Genomic DNA, 6,000 nt, shown 5'->3' on the forward strand with positions numbered 1-6,000 from the left:
ACATTAGCATCAAAAGCAATGAATCCTATATTAGTACAAATTATAAAAATAGCAAATTTCAACATGCATTGCTTCTTCAGAAAAATACATTCTTGAGCTTTTAGCATTGAATTAAGAAATGTTTGGACTCCAAATTTTGATATGGTTCATTCAATTGAAAATTTTCAATCTTAGGCCTACATAAATATTAGCCTAACCCAAGCCCATCTTTTTAATATTCTATAACTAGGTCTTCTTTTATTTGTTTTACAAGTAAAAAGATATTGATTTATAAATATTTTAATAAATACGTGACGCAGATTATCCAAACTAAAGGATGTACAATGATAAAGACTGACAATGGTTTGATAAAATGCTCTATGGCAATGGTTTGATAATCTGCTGATATGGATAGAGGTAAACTAGGTAATATGATGTTCGGGTTGCGCAGGGTAGCCCAGCCACTTTCCGAAGTCATGTGAAAGTCCAGGATCGACACACCCCATCCCCCTTCCCCTCCCGTACCTGACAGGTAAGAAAAAGAAGAAAAAAAGAAAAAAATATGACGTTCATTCCTAGACTTCATGCATTGTGGATTGGGAGGAATGTTAGACTGCATAACAATTCTGTAAGCGAAGATACAGATTTAGCTAGGGTTGTATTCTTTGAAGTGATTGAAGCTGCCAAGCTTAGATTGGATGATATTTGCTTACTGTTATAATCATCCTTTTGTTTTGCTGAAGTAGGCCGGTATGCTTCTTTTTAACTTTGTGGCTTTGGTGTTCTTAGTGGGTATACATAAAATTTCACCCACTCAAGAAAAAACAAATATATATATATATATATATATATATATTGGGTTGTTTATATATATATATATATATTGGGTTGTTTATAAAAGTCCATTTCGTGAAACCAATATGATGTTTCATGAATTGGATGATTTAAGCCCCAATCGGATCAGATTAAAGTGGGTGCAAAACCGGTACCAAATGAAAGCTCTTTGATTCGTATTCCAACTTTTGTCTTCTTGCTCCATTCTCAATTTTCACTCTAAGAGAGTTTGTGTTTGCAGAGAGAATTTTCTAGAGAGAGAGAGAGAGGGCTGTGGCCGAAATGGGGAGGGAGAGGAATTGTTTGGCCAAACAACTAAATGCATTTGTGGTCCACGTATGTTCGTTTACATATTCCAAAGGTAGTCTCCGCATTAAAAACAAAGTTACTAAACTAGCCCTTGTGTGCCATCCTAATCACAACCATGGCATGAAAATATCTCCACACAATGATGTCATATATATCAAAATAAATGATAATTGAAATAGAATTTCGAATTCCCGAGCATGGGAAAATGGCTAAACTCAAAAAAATGATTCCGTTAATTATAACATGACTAAAATAATCAAGATGCATTTCTAAATGTCTCATATTAGTAGAAATGCCTCAAATGATTCCTGAGACCCACATGACATGCAAAATCAGATATAAAAAATAAATAAAATTAAAATACCAAAAAATTAAAAAAATCATGACATTACAAGCTTAATAGGAACTAAGTTGTGAGCTATTGGCTAACGGCTTGGGCTCGCTTTGCTGAGGGTTCCTACATTTGTTTTAATAACAAAATAATTATTTTCCCGTTGTCATTATATTTATCTCCCTCACAAGCAGGGGTGGAGGGCCCAAAATTTTTCTCAAAACTCTATTACTACTAGTTGAAGGGATAAAAATACTCCCCAAGGAAAATATCACAGCTGTATGAAATATAAAGCACCACGTTTCGCATAGAGGAACATAGGCCGAGAGCAACCCATGCAATCCGACGGTATAAATGGCCAAGCCCAGACGCTGGAGGATAGGAGTGGCCGGCCCACAAAGAAAAAGGCCCATCCTCCTACGAATGTGAGCCCCCGAGCAATGAGAATTAGGGTAGGGAGGTGTGTGTATAAATAGGGTGAATGACAATTCTTGTACGCACACACTAGTAATTATTGGTAACTTTGTATAGAAAAATTATAATTGACCTTCCCAATTTTTTTTTTTTTTTTCACAACTATATAAGATAATTAAAGTTGGCCCCCCAAACTTTAAAATTTCCAGTTATAATTATCTACCTATGTGGTAATTGAAGGTGATTTGAGAAATATATTACTTGTGACCCTTCAAAATCTCTTCTTGTTTTTAAAAATTCAAATCTAATAAAAAATAAATGTTCCAATCCTTGTTATAACATAATAGTTCTATGTTATGATTTAAAGAGAATAAAATTAAAGAAAAACATAAAGTACAATACAAGATGGAATCTCAACAACCAAACCTGCTAGCTAGGCAACAAGAGAAGAAAATAAAAACAAACCATACATCTTCACTGGTGCTATTTACCATACCAATTTATTGAATTAAAGAAATACGTAGTAAACATGATCACTTGCATCATAGAACATTTATGTAACGGACATCATGAAATTTCAATTACAAAGCAGTTGCTGTTTGATCTTACCGAGTTTAGCCACCACTTTTTTTATTTCACTCCTCTCTTCGGGTAGTTGTTTTGAACACTCTAACCCAAGTTCAATGATAGGTACAAAAATACCATGTGTGGTACTCATTTCATCTCCTCCTGCCATTAGCAAACCTCTGTCGATGACTTCTGTTATTTTTTGGGGATGTGATGCACTCACCCACTGCCTCAGACTTAATTCTTCACTGAACATTTCATTTATGGGGTTTTTTCTTGTGAATGTCTCCAACAACATTATTCCATAGCTATAGATATCACCTTTAGTGGACACTCTTCCTTCTGAACCATCTGTCAGACATTCATTTTGGTCAAACATAGTCAAAATTCATATCTTCATTGTTTGTTTATATTGCTAATCCTTAATTACAAGAAAAATAAAATTCAGAGAACAAATAACTTCTTAGTGATCAATAGAACTATGCCAATACATAATTTATGTATATGTTTGTAAAATTGATGAATTATTATGCCTAGTCACCAATGAGGTATTCGTACGACTAAAGAGAACAACAACCTTATATAATAAAAAATATAAGAACTTTATACTAAGGATATATTTTAAAAAATATAGCATAAATATAATAAATAGGTAGCAAGGGTCTGAGTTGCCATCCATGTATAAATTGATATTCCAAATTTTTTGGCATTGCAAAGGTTGTTCCTTGATGATAAAGTCTCTGTTTGTGTTGCACTCTTGTTTTCAGCTAAAATTTTTGCAACGCCAAAATCACCAACATGTGCGACCATGTCTTCATCTAAAAGGACATTGCTAGGCTTCAAATCACAGTGGACAACAGGCTCTGATTGACCTTGATGGAGATACTCCAAAGCTAAAGCAACATCAAGCATAATGCTGACTCTTTGAAGGAGATTCAAGCAGTAGTTGTGAAAATATAACCACTTCTCTAAACTTCCATTAGGCATGTATTGCAAAACCAAAGCTCTTAATTCAGTGTTAGAGCATGTACTTATGACCTTAACAAGATTCCGATGCCTAACTGCCCGAAGCACTTTGCATTCTGCTTCAAAACTTTTGAAAGCTTTTCTCAAGTTGCAAGTTTAGAAGTTTCACAGCAACATTTGTTCCATCAGAAAGAATTCCCTTGTACACAACACCAAAACCTCCTCTGCCAATTAGGTTGGCTTCACAGAAATTATTTGTAGCATTACAAAGCTCTTGATATGAAAACAACCTATGCTCTTTTAAGGCTAACAAATTACAGACAGAACTCTGGGCTTGTGCTTTATTTCCATAACATCTTTTGAGGATCACATACAACAGAGCAATGAAGATTGCCACTAATGCAACAATGCTTGGAAGAACGTATTTGTAAGGAAAATGTTTAGCCCTTGAACCTGTGCATGGTGGAACTCGTAAAGTTGGTTTCCCACACAACGCTTCATTCTTCATAAAAGATTCTGCCGTAAAATTTGCAAAAGGACCTCCACTTGGAATCTCCCCAAATAGCTTATTGTAAGAGAGATTCAAATATTTGAGACGTGAAAGTGCCTCTAGAGACTTGGGTATAGAACCAGATAAGTTGTTGTGGGAGAGGTCCATGAAATCGAGCGTTATCAAGTTACCGAATGATTCAGGTATGGGTCCCGAAAATGAATTCCCAGACAAGGTGATAGAACCTAAACTTTGAAAGGCTCCTAAAGTGCTTGGAATGTTACCCGAGATTTGGTTCCAAGACAAATCTATGGTTTCAAGTGATTTCAGTGCTCTGATGTTGGGATCTAGAGTAGTTAATGAATTGAATGACAAATTCAAGAATAAGAGATTATCCAAGCTCCATAAACTCAATGGTGTTGACGAGTTCAATGAATTAGAATGCAAAAACAACCTTTGCAATCTACTAACATTTCCGATGCATGCAGGAATTGATCCGGAGAGGTTATTGTTATGGAGACTAATATCTCCCAAGTTGCGCAAGCTGCAAATTTCGTTTGGAATGGATCCTTCAAGCCTATTATCATCAAGGAACAACCTTTGCAGCTCTTTCATGCCCTTGATTGTAGACGGAATGGATCCGTTGAAATTGTTGCCACTCAAGATGAGATAATTCAAGTTTGTAAAGGAACCAATTCTCTCAGGAATTCGACCCATTAGTTGGCAATTAGATGCATCAAACGAGAGAAGGGAACTAGAAAGATTTCCAAAAGAATCTGGTAAAATGCCATGAAATGGATTATCAAATATGAACAAAATTTCCTAGGATTTCAAGCTTGTCAAAGAAGTGAGAAAACTAAGTTCCTGACTTTTTGGTTCTATAGTTAACAGGTTATTCTGCAAACCAAGAATTGTGAGTGATGCTAAGTGGCCTAGACTGGCGGGTAGTGTTCCAGTGAATTGGTTGTTACTCAATTGTAATGCAGTGAGCATAGAAAAATTGGATAGATAGGAAGGGATGTTTCCACTGAGTTGATTTTCTCCAAGGCTGAGAATTTCAAGATTAGAAAGCGGAGTAGAACTGGTCAAGGGAAGATTTCCGGATAGGTCATTAATATCTAAATGAATTCGTTGTATAGATGAGATGTTGAATAAAAATGGAGGAATTGACCCAGTGAGATCATTCCCACCAAAATGAATTCCTTCCAAACTTGGAACATTACGTATCTCGTTAGGAATATTGCCATGAAAATTGTTTACTTCCAAACCAAGCCACTTTAAGCTTGACATGTTACCAAAGAAAGATGGAATATTGCGCCATGAACCTTGTTTCGTCCCAGATAAAGCTCACTGAGACTGGACAAGGTACTCAATTCTTCGGGTATGCTGCCTGTAAATTCATTTCTTGACAAAGATATGTATTGAAGCTGTCGGCAGTGGTGTATACTTGCGGGGATCACCTCTTCTAAGTAGTTAAAACTTAAATTGAGTACCTTCAAGCGACGCAAATGACTGATCTCGTGAATAAGTTGACCACGAAAATTGTTATCAGCAAGATTTAGCTTCTTGAGGAAGGAGAGGTTACCTACATGAGGGGATATGGTGCCACCGAGTTCAATGCCAGAAAGCTCCAAAGCTGTGACTCTTTGCCTGTGCCGTCGGCTGCATGAGACTTAGTGTAAAAGTTGGTTTTTCGGGTCCAGTTACTCCCCAAAACGTTGTTTGGGTCGAACGTGATTGCGGACTTGAATGCAAGAAGAGCCGATTCATCAGTGTAGTTCGACGAAAACAGGGCACGACAAACCGTGCTAGACTGCAGTAGCTGAAGCACTAATAGCATCAAGGCAATGCCAAACCTCTCCATTGTCCCACAAGAAGGTTCCAAACACACGTACACAGTGACGAGTGTTTTAGAAAGAAAGAGAAAGAGAGCCACACAGTGCTTCAATCACTTACATAAATCTTCAACTACACTCATAATATATATATATCTACTGAACAATGCCCTGCATAAATGAAATCATAAATGATTGACAAATTAAGCCCCACAGTGCTATAGAAAAAGAGAGAATGAGAAATGTACAAAGTCCATAGCAAATTTTTTATCCCT

At 36.4% G+C, this 6,000-nt stretch overlaps 1 pseudogene; it reads right to left on the reverse strand.

Moving 5' to 3' along the window:
• Nucleotides 1–2,731: 2,731 nt before the first annotated feature.
• LOC132281020 (receptor kinase-like protein Xa21) lies at nt 2,732–5,754 on the reverse strand (annotated as a pseudogene).
• Between the last annotated feature and the right edge of the window lie 246 nt (nt 5,755–6,000).

This window comes from Cornus florida, unplaced genomic scaffold (genome assembly GCF_030987335.1).
Source record: "Cornus florida cultivar Cherokee Brave unplaced genomic scaffold, ASM3098733v1 CherokeeBrave_3.0.0_Hap2_Chr11, whole genome shotgun sequence".
Lineage (NCBI taxonomy): Eukaryota > Viridiplantae > Streptophyta > Magnoliopsida > Cornales > Cornaceae > Cornus > Cornus florida.